This window comes from Schistocerca nitens, chromosome 7 (assembly GCF_023898315.1).
Source record: "Schistocerca nitens isolate TAMUIC-IGC-003100 chromosome 7, iqSchNite1.1, whole genome shotgun sequence".
Taxonomy (NCBI): Eukaryota; Metazoa; Arthropoda; class Insecta; order Orthoptera; family Acrididae; genus Schistocerca; species Schistocerca nitens.
In genome coordinates, this window is record NC_064620.1 from 113,478,688 (window position 1) to 113,494,565 (window position 15,878).

The 15,878-nt window shown below is 42.6% G+C and overlaps 1 protein-coding gene and 1 pseudogene across 1 annotated transcript in view; one reads left to right on the forward strand and one right to left on the reverse strand.

Annotated features, from left to right (window-relative positions):
- The window catches only part of LOC126195492 (ornithine decarboxylase 2-like), a 488,128-nt gene that overhangs the window by 22,618 nt on the left and 449,632 nt on the right, over window positions 1-15,878 (forward strand). The gene's annotated exons all lie outside the window — the stretch shown is intronic.
- Window positions 36-153, reverse strand: LOC126195855 (5S ribosomal RNA; annotated as a pseudogene).

Consider the following 15,878-nt stretch of genomic DNA (forward strand, 5'->3'; position numbering starts at 1 on the left):
AATTGGAATCACGAGGCTGAGTGTACTCCGAAAAATGGCAACAGAGCATGGCGGCCCAGATGGTCACCCATCCAAGTGCCGGCCACGCCCGACAGCGCTTAACTTCGGTGATCTGACGGGAACCGGTGTATCCACTGCGGCAAGGCCGTTGCCGCTGGCCGAAAGTAGACCGTCAAATTTACCTATCATGCTAGAAGGCCACGCATAAGCTAAACTTGACTTTAATGATATAATCAATGAGTTTACCTCACACAGAGCAAGGAAATGCAAGATAAAATTAGAATAGAAACATAATTCATCGACTGGGACATTTTCTCGACTCTTAATTACAGTCTTTGTTGATGTATTTTTAACTAACAATTTATGCACCATTAATAGTTTACGAAGAGCGAATAAAATCTGTTTTTTTATTACTGTTATGAATCGTACTGTAGCCAACGATACAGACGCTACCAGAAACAAATTTTTGTTTATTATTTGTTTTATTTCACAGTTTCTAGAAGCTTTATATAAATTGTAATTTAAATATAACAACGCCACATTTCTTTTGTTTTGTGCCTAGTTTTCGACAAAACAGTTCATTTAATTAATATTTTCGATAATGATTAAATTATATTAAACTTACTTACAAAATTAAAATCTGCTGAGCGTGTCAATTCAAGTCGTACGATTAGTGGGACTTTCCATTTATCAGTCAGATATGGTGGCCCGTCGACGACCACTTCTACATCGGGGCTCAAAGAACGTCTTGTGAGTGTGCAGAAATATGTTATCTGCGTGGAATCCCAGGTGCGACATGACAGATTATTTTTGTCTGTCTCTAAGGCGAAAACTCGTTTCGCTTGAGATAGCAAATATTGTGTTCCGTGGAATTATACAGTGTAACTAACATTAGTTAGGCGGGTATTGTAGCCGGCCGAAGTGGCCGTGCGGTTAAAGGCGCTGCAGTCTGGAACCGCGAGACCGCTCGGGTCGCAGGTTCGAATCCTGCCTCGGGCATGGATGTTTGTGATGTCCTTAGGTTCGTTAGGTTTAACTAGTTCTAAGTTCTAGGGGACTAATGACCTCAGCAGTTGAGTCCCACAGTGCTCAGAGCCATTTGAACCGGGTATTGTATAAACAAAGTTGGCTGACCGAGAGCGCCATCCAAAATTTGTTGCAAGACTTGAGCTAGTGTGTCCCAGCACATTAGGCTGACAATTATGTGGTTGACAGAGGATTCTAAGCTGAGTATTTTGATCACTGAAATTGACTTCGCTGTGAAACACTGGAATTATTACACAAGGAAGCACATTTTCGAGTATGTTTCACAACATTTTATTTGACAGGAGCTACGTCTAGGGTTACAGGTACATTTTACAGTATTACTAACTCAAAAATATTATTAATGTTTTCTGGTGTACTATGAAGCAAACAACATAGAACTAACGAAGAAATTTAAGTTATAAGTCGAAACTTAGCAACTGAAGATATAAAGTCTGTAAATGAGTCGAGAACCATGTTATGGCACTTTATTTGTAAAGGTCCGTCTTCATTACACAAGCTGTACAATTCACGGTTACCGATTTCCGCTATAGCCGTCTTCAAATCTGTTACAAATGGAGAAACAGTGTTTCGACAAACTAAGTTCATTTAACTGAAACTAAATCTACAAATGTCCAAGGAATACACAAGAAATAAGAAATAATAACATGGCTAACAATCATACATTCATAAAAATTTCAGATACGAGTATCAAAATCAGTTATCTATCTACATTTACATCTACATGATTACTCTGAAATTCACAATTAAGTGCCTGACAGAGAATTCATCGAACCACCTTCAAGCTATTTGTCTACCGTTTCACTCTCAAACAGTGCGCGGGAAAACAGACTCTTCTGCGCGAGCTCTGGTTTCTCTTATTTATTACGATGATCATTCCTCCCTCTGCAGGTGAGCGACAACAAAATACTTACACTTTCTGAGGAGTAAGTTGGTGATTGAAACTTTACCAGAAGATCCTACCGCAACCAAAAACGCCTTTGTTTTAGTGACTGCCAGACCAATTCACATATCATATTCGTGGCGCTCTCTCCCGGATTTCGCGACAGTAGAAAACGACCTGCTCTTTTTGAACTTTTTCGATGTCCTCCGTCGATCCTATCTGGTGCGGATCCCATACCTCACAGCAGTACTCCAGAAGAGGACGTACAAGTGTAGTGTAGGCAGTCTCTTTAGTACACCTGATGCATTTTCTCGGTGTTCTGCCAATAAATTGTAGTCTTCGGTTTGCTTTACGCACAATCTATGTGAACGTTCCAAGTATTCAGTTAAATTCAGTTAAGTATTCAGTTAAATTTACAGCCTTTAGGTTTGTGTGATTTATCGTGTAATCGAAATTTAGCGGATTCCTTTCGGTACTCATGGGGATCACTTCACACTTTTCATTACTTAGAGACAACTGCCACTTTTTGCACCATACAGATATCTTTTCTAAATTGTTTTGCAATTTGCTTTGATCATCTGATGACATTATAAGATGGTAAATGATTGCATAATCTGCAAACAATCTAAGAGTGTGAAACTTCTTTATTTAAATGTGTGTATCTGTACTTAAATTGCAGAATGACTGAGATGATGAACGGTATACGTTATTTGATTCTGAAACAGCTGAGTAAAACTGAACGTACTGAGTCTACTTTCTCTTTACTTTTTCTTATCATTTCAACACTGACTCATAATATTCTAGCGCAACGCAGTCTGACTGCTCAAAAAAATTGCAACCTGAGTTCAAATAATTAATTCAAAAGAATGGCCCTGACTAAAAGGAAACCTTAACAATAACCTATACATTTTATTAAGCACTCGCCTCACAAAAATCTTTATTACGCGAAGTACTGCAACACAGCGAACGTCAATACTGACAGCTAATTAAAAGACCGTAACTACTAAAGTCATTAACTACTAATAGGCATGTAGTTATCAAAGGAAAGATTTTGTTGCAAACCAAAAAATGTATTGTTTACCTTAATAATGTGACATCCAGTACAAAGATAATAATTTTCGATCTCCAAGTCGGATACTTTTAGATCGTTAGCCTACGCTAACACTTCAGACCTCTACCCTCCATCAGTGCTAACTTCTCACATCTAACATCCATCACTGCTGGCTGTTCGCCCCCAACTGCCCAATAGTACTTCCATCACTGCTGGCGACTAACTTCCAACTGCCCAACACTACTGGCGATTAACTTCCAACGACGAGTCCAACCAGCCACAGAGTCTCTTACAAAGATAGCACGGTCAGAGATCCAACGCAAAGCACTACACTGCGCTGCCAACACAGAAGCAGCCCACTTACAAGTGCTACTCAGATTACTTCCTAAATCCTATACGTAGATAAGCAGAGGGGAACGCTAGACATTACTTCTGTTTGACTCGATGACATTCCCTCAGTTATTACGACCTGTGACCATTCTGACAGGAAGTCAGGAATCCTGTCGCACGACAGGGGCGATGGTCCATTGGCACACAATTTGATTAGATGTCGTTTGCGAGGTACCTTGTGAAAAGCCTTCTGGAAATCTAAAAACATGGAATCAATTTGACGTCCTCTGCCAATGGCGTTCATTTCTTCGTGAGAGTAAGGAGCTAGTCGTGTTTGACAAGAACGATATTTTCTGAACTCTTGTTGGCTGTTTGTTAATAAGTTATTTTCTTCGAGATAATTCTTCCAAAATCCTACCACTGGGTAAGCCCTACATAGATCTGTCACATCGGGAGAAATTTCAAGATACCATATAAAAAGAGACGCATATAAGCAAAATAAGAGCGCATTCGCTACACATTTGGATAAGAAAGAAAAACATGTGGCACGAAATGTACAGGGTAATATGGAAGTGTTGCATAAGGCGCCTGAAGGACAATTATTGAACCTAATGGAGGAAATGAAAAATTCCTACATGAGAAACGGCAATGGGGATTACTGCTGAACGAACAGAGCGAGTTTAACTTGAATGCTTGTTTTGATGTATTCAGCATCTTGGGAGTCTGAGCAGCGTCGTGCGCCACAACTTAGCGTGCGTTCTTGTATGTGCCGGTCACCAGCGGCAGGGAGACCTGGCGTTCTGTCGTGAGCTTCGCCACAAACAAAAACGTAACAGAGAGAGCACGGGTAACGCCACTGATTGCGAGATGGCACACCGAATGGATTACTGGGCATCGAAAGATAAATAACTTATTCGATGCCTTGTTAATTATCTCCGACTTACGTCTAATTGCTTTATAGTGCTGAAAGGTTTCTATTAATAAAGTTGATGTTACTTTTACACGTTTTATTCTGACTTCTACAGAATGATGGCCGGCCGGTGTGGCCGAGCGGTTCTGGGCGCTTCAGTCTGGAACCGCGCGACCGCTACGGTCGCAGGTTCGAATCCTGCGTTGGACATGGATGTGTGTGATGCCATTAGGTTAGTTAGGTTTAAGTAGTTCTAAGTTCTAGGGGACTGATGACCTCAGATGTTAAGTCCCATAGTGCTCAGAGCCATTTGAACCAGTTTTTTCACAGAATGATGTATTTACTTTGCAAGCCTAGGAACTTTCTACACTGAAGCGCCCAAGAAACTGATACAGGCATGAGTTTTCAGATACAAAGATCTGTAAACAGGTTGAATACGGCTCTGCGGTCGGCAACGCCTATATAAGCAACAAGTGTCTGGCGCAGTTGTTAGATCGCTTACTGCTGCTACAATGGCAGGTTATCAAGAAATTGAGTTTGAACTTGTTATAGTCAGCGCACGAGCGACGGGGCACAGCATCTACGAGGTAGCGGTGCAGTAGGGATTTTCCCGTACGCCCAATTCACGAGTGTACCGTGAATATCAGGAATCAGGTAAAACATCACATCTCCGACATCTCTGCGGCCGGAAAAAAATCCTGCAAGAACGATACGATTGAGGACTGAAGGGAATCGTTTAATGTGACAGAAGTGCAACCCTGCCGCAGACTGCTGCGGATTTCAATGCTGGGCCAAGTGTCAGCGTGCGAACCATTCAATGGAACACTATCGACATGGGCTTTCGGAGCCGAAGGCCCATTCGTGTACCCTTGATGATTGCACGTCACAAAGCTTTACGCATCGTCTGGGCCCGTCAACACTGACATTGGACGGTTGATGACTAGAAACTTGTTGCCTGGTCGGACGAGTCTCGTTTGAAATTGTATCGAGCGGATGGGCGTGTACGGGTAGGGAAACAGCCTCACGAATCCATGGACCCTGCGTGGCACCAATGGACTGTTGAAGTTAGTGGAGGCTCTGTAAATTGGTGGGAAGGTTCTATGGGAACAAACTGTTAAGGTCATCGGTCCCTAGGCTTACACACTAATTAAACTAACTTAAAGTAACTTACGCTAAGGACAACACACACGCATGCCCGGGGGAGGACTCGAACCTCCGATGGGGGGAGCCGCTCGACCGCGGCAAGGCGACCCAGACCGCGCGGCTACCCCGCTAATAGTGTGGGGCGTGTACAGTCGGAGTGATATGGCAACCCTGATACGTCTAGATACGATTCTGACAGGTGACACATACGTAAGCATCCTGTCTGATCACCTGCATCCATTCATGTCCATTGTGCATTCCGACGGACTTGGGCAATTCCAGCAGGACAATGCGACACCCCACACGTCCAGAACTGCTACAGAGTGGCTCCAGGAACACTCTTCTGAGTTTAAACACTTCCGCTGGCCACCAACCTTCCCAGACATGAACGTCATTGTGCATATCTGGGATGCCTTGCAACGTGTTGTTCAGAAGAGATCTCCACGTCGTCGTACTCTTGCGGATATATGGACAGCCCTGCAGGATTCATGGTGTCATTTCCCTCCAGCAGTACTTCAGACAGTAGTCGAGTCTATGTCGCGTCGTGCTGTGGCCCTTCTGTGCGCTCGCAAGCCCCCTACACGATATTAGGCAGGTGTAACAGTTTCTTTGGCCCTTCAGTGTGTTATTACCCTTTACATGTTTTATGTGGATACCAAGCATTATTTCCAAATACTGTATGTCAGTTTATGTTTTATTGCCAGATGATTATTTTGCACACATGAAATAATTTTGGTTAATGACTACGCATATTGCATTTTAACTACGGGAATTTACGATACTGATAACACCTCAACCCCGGCGTTCATGTCCTTTACTGGCTAGAGTTAAGTGTATAAATACAGGATGCCTTCTGGCCATCGCCAATAGTAAGTACACTGCTGGCCACCGTAAATGCAACACCCTGAAAGAAGCATCCGAATCGAGTGAAATTTACACCATGAGTTTGCAGCGATGAGGTATGCAACTGATTAGAATTTCAGCGCAGACGCACATCACGCGCGCCTGTGGCGCCACCTCATAGCGCCATTTAAGGTTTGGCGATTTCGACGAGTGTACGTTCGGCACGTGTGTTTACCTTGTGGTTGTTTCACAAGACGATCAGTTATGCCTCGTAGACAACAGCGAACATCTTTTGATCAAGTATCCGAGTTCGACAGAGGAAGGATAGTGGCTTACCGAGATTGTGGATTATCATACAGAGAAATCGCTAGTCGTGTTGGACGAAACCAAACAACTGTAATGCGGATATGTGACCGTTGTATACAGGAGGGTACGACGGACCGACGTGGTCGATCGCATTCACCTCGGTGCACCACTGCACGTGCTGATAGGCAAATTGTGCGCATGGCAGTGACGGATCGCTCAGTGACATCCCGAACCATAGCACAGCACATTGCGTCTGTAACGCATCATCCAGTGTCTGCGCGTACCATTCGATGCCGTTTACAGCAGAGTGGTCTGTCCGCAAGACGTCCATTGCTTCGTCTACCATTGGCGCAGAACCACAGACGTCTCCGTCGCCCATGGTATGATGACAGACGGATGTGGACGGCAGAATGGAATGACGTTGTCTTTACTGACGAGGCACGCTTCTGTCTGCAGCACCACGATTGTCGGATTCGAGTGTGGAGACACCGTGGAGAGAGGATGCTGGACAGCTGCATTATGCACCGCCACATTGGTCTTGCACCGGGTATTATGGTATGGGGCGATGTTGGATATTACTCTCGCACGCCTCTAGTATGCATTGCCGGTACTTTAAATAGCCGGCGCTACATATCCGAGGTGCTGGAGCCAGTTGTCCTTCCTTATCTTCAGGGCTCGGCCACAGCCATATTTCAACAGGATAATGCACGACCACACGTGGCATTGTCCAAAGGTTCTTCGTCAATAACCAGATTGAATTGCTTCCCTGGCCGGCTCGCTCTCCGGATCTTTCGCCGATAGAAAACATGTGGTCCATGGTTGCTCAACGAATGACCCAGATTACATCCCCAGCTGCCACACCAGATGATCTTTGGCAACGTGTGGAAGCTGCTTGGGCTGCTGTACCCCAGGAACACATCAAACGTCTCTTTGACTCAATACCGAGACGTGTGGCAGCGGTGATCTCCAACAATGGCGGCTACTCTGGCTACTGATTCTGGCAGGAACCACATGTCACAGACGTCTGTAAACGTAATCATTTGATACTTGGTCAACATGTTATCTACAAAATAAATTTTGTTGTGCTACCTCTTGTCTTTCTTGGTGTTGCATTTACGGTGGCCAGCAGTGTATATACATAGTTGTACATATATTGACGATGATACTCATATCAGTATATTTTTATGGTATGTATGGCTGGTATAGGATGTTTGTTGGTCATATCATTATTTATTTGTTATTTCTTATGTATTCCTAGGCTTTTTGTAGATTTAGCTTCTGCTAATTGAACTTAGTTTGTCGCAGTTGTTTTTCTGTTTATAACAGATCTGGAGATGGCAACAGCCGAAACCGGAAATTGTGAATTGTGCAACTTGTCTGATCAAGACGGACCTTTACAAGCGTAGTAATTCGAGTTACTCCCTTACTCAAGAGAGAGTGGCTCTGCTACCACCTATCGTTCATGCTGACTTGCCAATTATGTCGCAGTTTTACTCACACAAGCCCGTTTTAACTAAAATTTATTTTCTAAACAACTCAACGTTTTTCTTTTCCTTCGTTATTTATCCCTAGATGCTTCGCTTCCTATGTGCCATCGTCTGTGGATCTAGTTTTCATTTCGGAATCTGCATTAATTTAGATGTTTCATTGTAAATGATGCCCTTCTGTTACGTATTTAATGAGTTCACAACATGTCATGTTTTTATCATATTTTGCATTCTTGCTGTGTTTTGAGGGGTGCAATTATATGAACCGTTTTTCGCAATTTTTAACAGTTCGTTGTCATCTGGTATTGCATGTTTTTATTCGCAGAACAAATTTGGAAACACTTATGACGCCGCACTCACTGAGCAATGAGTCTTGCGATACCAGGTAACAGTGAAGTAGTAAAGGGTGCGAAAATGCACTATCTGTAATTACAGTTCACGAAACACACAAATGGTAAAGCTTCTTGGCAGATTAAAAGTGTGTGCGGACCGGTCCATTCTGCACACTAAGAATGCGCAAATGACAAAATACACGACATGCTCTGAAGTTGTAGAATTCGTAACAAATGGCTCTGAGCACTATGGGACTCAACATCTTAGGTCATAAGTCCCCTAGAACTTAGAACTACTTAAACCTAACTAACCTAAGGACATCACACACATCCATGCCCGAGGCAGGATTCGAACCTGCGACCGTAGCAGTCCCGCGGTTCCGGACTGCAGCGCCAGAACCGCTAGACCACCGCGGCCGGCAGAATTCGTAACACCAGACCACTTTGTACAATACAATCCTTAAATTAACACATCTTCAGTAATTAAAACGAGGCTCACAGAAAATGACACATACTTGTCGAAACATATATCGGAAATAATCACTAAAACAAAAACTTTTTTGTTTTGCAGAAGGTGGAGATTTTTTAACCTAAATTTAATTCGAGAACGCGACTAAATTAAAATAGGATCTTCCAGTCTTAGAAAGATAATTATAATTCGGCTTAATTGTGAGTGTTTGCCGGCCGGTGTGGCCGTGCCGTTAAAGGCGCTTCAGTCTGGAACCGCGTGACCGCTACGGTCGCAGGTTCGAATCCTGCCTTGGGCATGGATGTGTGTGATGTCCTTAGGTTAGTTAGGTTTAATTAGTTCTAAGTTCTAGGCGACTGATGACCTCAGAAGTTAAGTCGCATAGTGCTCAGAGCCATTTGAATTGTGTTTCTCAAGTATGGTAAGTGTTTAGCTAGGGACAGCACGGTCGCACAATTAAAGTTTTAAATTTTCCTCTACATCAATATTCTGAAAACCATCGTGAGGTGTGTGACAGAGGATACGCCCCATTGTACCAGTTATTAGAGTTTCTTTCCGTTCCATTCCCGCACAGAGTACGGGAAGAATAACTGTTTGAATGCCTCTGTGCGTACAGTAATTGTTCTAATCTTATTTTCACGATAACAATGTGAGCGGTGCGTAGGGGCTTGTAATATATTCCTAGTCATCATTTAGAGCCGGTTTTTGAAACCTTGTAAATAGACTTTCTCGGAATAGTTGAGTCTAGGTTCAGGACTCTTCCAGTTCCTTTAGTATTTCTGTGACACTCTCCCATGGATTAAACAAATCTGTGACCATTTGTGTTGCCCTTCTCTGTATACGTTCAGTATCCCCTGTTAGTCATATTTGGTACGGGTTCCACACACTTGAGAAATATTCTAGAACCGGTCGCACGAGTGAATTGTAAGCAAAGTCCTTTGTAGTCTGAATGCACTTCCCCAGTACTCTACCAACAAACCTAAGTCTACCACCTGCTTTAGCCACAACAGAGCCTATGTGATCATTCAATTTCATATCCTTACCCATGTATTTGTATGAGTTGGGCGATTCCAAATTTTTATTATTTGAATTCGAATGGCAAGCGTCGTTGTCTGCTGAAGTAAAACATCTTACTCACATCGTCTAAATACCTTCATCAGTGCACCATATATTTTGCCACGGATTCAGTTGTGAAGAGTTTTGTTCCAGAATTGAGATGTGTCTCAGTGGATTTCTGATAAAAGTTGGGGTAGTGGGGATCCCACTGCTAGTCTGTCTAATAATAAGAGGTTTTCCCAGGGAGGAGCAACCATTGCGCATACTCGCTGCGCAGATTGATACCGGGCTTCTAGCCCACATCGAACGGTTGCCTGGACTCCTGTATCAGTGTTGTGTGAGTGTCAGTCGAAACAAGTTGTTATTGTGAATACAGTAGAATCTCGCTGATCCTACGTCGGATGGTCCGACTCCGAGCTTAGTCCGACCATCTCATTTCCGGTGTTTCTTTACTTACACGGGTTGCTGCTACAGTCTGAACTGGGATTGTCGATGACTCATCGTCTTTCATAAGGATCAGTAGGCAGTTTACTATCGTTGTGTACGATAGTTCGATCAGTTTTAGTGTGAAATAAAAGTTTTGAGCTCGATCGATAAGTGTTGGCACACATTCGTTTTATTAATTAGTGACGGCATTCTTGTTACATGCAAAAGTGTATTAAACTAAATTGTGACACCAACTAAACGTTAACATGTGGCACTGTCTTTGCTACCGAACGTTAAGCCCAGTGACGTGAGTAGGTGTATCAGAACAGCTGAAGATTACTGGATAACGGAAGCAAAATTACTTGACAACCATCTCATTGATGCTGTGTTTCGAACAACCAATGGGAAAGAGAAAGATGATGACGACAACGTAGACAATGAACCTACTGCTCTAGTATCACACACGGATGCTAAAAATGCGTTTGATATTGAACGTCAATACATTGAACAAAGCTCTACTTTTACACCAATAGACATTTTTTGGTCGAGGTAACGGTGGAACAACGCGGCAAAATCAAAGTTGTCGTCTGCTAAGCAAAAGTACGTTACAAACTTTCTTCGTCCTGCTTAAGAATAGAACATTTTTCACCATGTGATTTCTCATGTTTTAAACAGTTAAGTTCAGTCGGCTGCGTGTCAGTGCACTCCTGTGAGAAGGTATGTACAGATATTAAACTTTCATTCTTACCGTACGATACGGACGTATTTTACAGTAGAAGCACAATTGCACATTACTTATTCGTGTAAGATTTTTTAGTGAGTGAAGGTTTTCTTTTCGTGTTGTTGCTGTATTAACATGGAACAATAATTCAGACAGAATTTCCAGTTGAACATTAAACTTGTGCTGCACTGTATGTTATGGGTCAATAAAAGTTTCCTCTCATAATCCGATCTTTTTTACATAATGATCAGCGAAGTTCTACTGTACTGCAAGTGATTCAAGGTTCTGTCGAATTTGAGGTTACAGACGTTAATCGTTTTTTTGAAAGTTGCAGAACTACACTGTCAACTAAGAGATACAGTAATGAACCGAAGAAAGCGCGACTTCCCGTGGGCACTAGGCGCATACAAACGTCGCACGAAGAGGCAACGAAGCACATCCGCCGGTGCAAGTCACGCACGCCTGTGAACTGTGCGAACGAGGCCGCTGGAGTCTTTCCACAACAGACGGGGACACACGTGCCTCTACTATCGTGTTTGACAAGCACAGCCGCAGGGCGATTAGCCACAAGGCGCACAGGTGTAAACGCACCTTAGGTATCGTTCCGACAGAGATTGCGAAGACAGGTGCACGCGCAGACAGATTTAATCACTCTTCCTGCGCTCTGCACATGAATAGAACGGGAATAAGCCCCAATATGTGGTAGAAGGGAAAATACTATATGCCACGCGCTTCACTGTGGTTTTCAGAGCACAGACGTTGATGTAGTTGTGAGTATGTAACGCCGGAAATGCATATCCTCGTATTTCCATCTATTGTACTATAATTTTTTTCCTTATGTTGTTACCTGAACATATGACGTTTCTGTGTCTTTGTATATTGTAATTGTTTTACTATTTGTATATATATGCATTTATGTCGATGTATAATTGGTTTGTTGTGTAAGGATTATTTGTATTTTTACGCTGGGTCTGGCCTAGGGAAACTATGCTATCGAACCATTGCATCGATAGGTCGTGTGGAGAACCTAAGTGTTTAGGATCTTTGGTAATGTTAACTCTGTCGCGTGGAGCGCGGGCAGAGCAGAGAGGGTCTGGCTGGGGTGGTGCAGTGGAGCAGGTGTGTTGTGTGACGCTCCCGCGAGTTGCCGCGCTTTCGGGGTTGGGCAGCATGTAATTGCGCTCGACTTGCTATGATAGTTTCTGACACGGTGTCGCGGACGGGAAGCATTAGCTGACGCACATCAAGAGCCCGTTTCGCCTGGTGACCGTGTCGAGAAGAAGGCGCGCCAACATCCAGCTTCTGCAACAGCGACGGCCGACAATGAGTGACTGTCGCCACCTCCTCGATCGACGGCTTCAAACCTTCAATCAAGCAACAAGGAAGACTGGAAGCACGTAAAGTTTTAGAACTGTATGGCAGACCTCAGCTTTTCAAAATGATCCATTTTCATAACTAAATGACAGCAACGTAGCATGAACCTTTGTTGCTCATTGTCCCAATTGCATTACCAAGCAGGGTCCCTTCCTTTTCCGGAATGAACCCGAGTGTCGTTGAAATTCAAACGCCAGCATCATTCGATTTCGCTGCTTTAATTTCAAAGTTCAGTTAAGGTATTCATAGCTGGCTACAATATTTAGATTACACAAGCACAAATTAAGAGTGCGAGTTTTGTTACCGCATTTTAGCTTACCTGTGACTGCAGCTCAGCTTGGTACGTACTAAATTTTACTATTGTTAACAGTTCAGAATCATTTAATTCAAGTTCAAAGTTAAATCTCTTATTTCTAAATTGCGTAGATTCAAGTTGCTTTTGAAATGATTGTTGAGGTAGTCCAAGACTAACCGTATTTTACTGAATTTCGATGTGGTTCAGAAAGAAAGCTCACTATTAACTTCGGTCACTAAATTAACTTTAGATTTTCCGGTTTTATTAATTCTTTTGCTAAATTAAGTCAGAGTGTAGCGAAATTTATTACTTCTGACAAACTTTCAGTTTTCACACTACACGTGTCAACCTTCAGTTGCCACGCTTCTAGTGCTAATTATATGTGTAGTAACCTTTCTTTTTCAGTTACTATAGTAATTGTCCTTAGGACTGGCGACCGTAATTTCCCCCCAAATCTCAAATATCTAATTACCGCTAGTTAATTGTTAATGTAACAGCTGCACATTTACTTTCTTTATTAACTTTACCCCTTTTCAAAATTAATTTCCACCAGTTTCATTTGCATTTTTCCTTTCATTTAGATGTAACCCTTTCCTCCCTCTTTACCGACAAATTAACTTCGGTGACGATTGTTTTTCCCAAATTTCCATTAGGTACACGCGGTTTAATTTTTCACTGTCATTAAGGTCGATAAGTGAGGGGGAGCTTACAAGTAATCAGTTCAAAACACTGAGAATAGCAAAGACATTGATATTTTTGGCGTGTTATAATGCTGTTGAAAAAGCCTTTGTGATTAAATTATTAGTAGTGAAGAGACAAGAGTGTCTTCACTTGGCTGCAGAAAGTAAGCGCCGATTGAGTGACGTCATCAAACATCACCTCAAAAAGCGGCGAAAATTCGAACACTCTCTGTCGACAAGAAAACCATCTGCCGACGGTTTTCTGGAGAGCGGAAGGGTGATTTTTTAGTGAATTTCATGCCAAAGGAACTTCAAACAATGCAGATCGTTTTTTTTGCTAGCTTAAGAAAATTATGGCGATCAGTTCAAAATCGTAGGCTTGGGATGTTTTCTCACAGTACGAGCTGCATTCGAGTTATAACACCTCCCGTATTCTTTTTTCAAGACTCGAAAAAGATAGAAACATGTGGTTTGTTTTAAAATACGCGTGCAGTTATTGTGATTGCGTAACTGAGATGGCAGCACTGTATGGCACACAGAACTCTAACAGCAGTGGCAAGAATGAGGACTATTTTCGATGCTTAAAATGGCGGTGTTTCCGTTAAAGAATAGCGTGTAATTATTTGTTTTCTCCATTCGCTTATTGTGACAACAACTGTAATTCATAAGCAGTTCAGTGAGATTGTTGTGATGGAAGTCATTAATGTGTCTCCGCCCCCAGTAGCTGAGTGGTCAGCGCGACAGACTGTCAATCCTAAGGGCCCGGGTCCGATTCCCGGCTGGGTCGGAGATTTTCTCCGCTCAGGGACTGGGTGTTGTGTTGTCCTAATCATCATCATTTCATCCCCATCGACGCGCAAGTGGCCGAAGTGGCGTCAAATCGAAAGACTTGCACCAGGCGAGCGGTCTACCCGACGGGAGGCCCTCGTCACACGACATTTCATTTCATTTCATTAATGTGTCTAACATACATTCATGGGTGCGACAGCTCGAAGAATGCAGAGCGCTGTGTGACAATAAGCCGAAACAACCTAGGCCTCGCATCAACTGGTCTGATGGCATGATCGAGCGAGTGGAGAACGTTGTTTTGGAGGATCACCAAATGAGAATGGAACACATTGGCTACAAAGTTGGCGTTTCTGTGGGATCTGTGCCCACAATTCTGCATGAAGACCTGAAAATGCGAGGAGTGTCCTCCAGGTGGGTGCTACGAATGCTGACGGGCCACCACAAGGCTGCACAGGTGGTATATTGCTGGACAGTGTTGACACGTGATGACGGCATGAGTGGAACTTCTGTTTCATTGACTGTGACAGCGAATGAGACATGGACGCCGTTTTTCAGTCCTGCAACGAAGCGCCAAACACCTTAACCCTACACTGTATGAATTTATTTTTAGTTATTAAATCGTGGTAAAAATTATTTCAGTAATTTTGAGTAGAAAAAATTAATTATAACTTTTAAGATTCCTTAAATTTTCATTTATTATTGGATTTTTGGGTACAAAACGAAAAAAGTGCGGAAACGCTACATTATGCAGTGAGACTAATATATGATATTGTGCAAAAATGATACATCGTGCAGTGTGACTTGAAATAGGTTAGATTAGCACCATTTAACAAATTGTACAATCAATATTTCATAGCTTTAAAGATGTAATTCAGCACAATATAGAAAAAGTCATATTTTTGCAAAACTGTCAGTCACCATGAAATATTTAGAAACAACATGACACTGTAAGAAATGTCTCTTATTTAGTGTAATAAATTTGAAGCAATCAATGTTCTTAAGACACAGAGCTACTTCCCACTTTTCACACTGTACTACCGTTAATGCCTTGTAGTTGGCACGCTTACAGCGTTGATGCTTTTCCATCACTTTTGGCCAGTGACCAACACCATCTCTCTGTACATCAATTGTTGCCTGAGTTGCAACAGGAGACCTTTTCACTTAATTCTGAGGACAAGGTGTTGGTCTACCTCGCTTTCGTTGTGTTCCTCCTATTTTGCAGAGACTTCTCCCAACGTCTATCCGAAATTCAGACAATTTCAGTGTTTTTAAACCTGTTTTTTGCTTTGCAACACTCTTGTAGATATCCAGGCATTGATGGCTGCAATGTCTATTAGATGAGAAAATTGTCTAAAGTACAATTTTTTGCTCCTCACTACAATTTTGTACCTTCCAAGCAGACTGTCATTAAGGTCCACCCCCCATCCCCCCATGTTTTTTACATTCCTGTATCACTTAAGGAAAACTTATAACTTCCCTCTTTCCCTCTTTCTTCTTGCGATTGTACCTTTCAACTGCACACCTCGGTAGTTCCCCTGCATATGTTGACAGTAATGTGACAGATTTATTGTCTTTCCACACGTCACATACTCCACAGATATTCCCCTTGACTCCTTTCGCAAATCATCGTCCTTTGGACGTTTACAATCTGGAATTTTGTTTCTCCTAACAGTTCTCAGAGACAAGAATCTAAGTATGTCATTAGAGGTAAGGATGTGTAGTAGTTGTCAAAATACAAC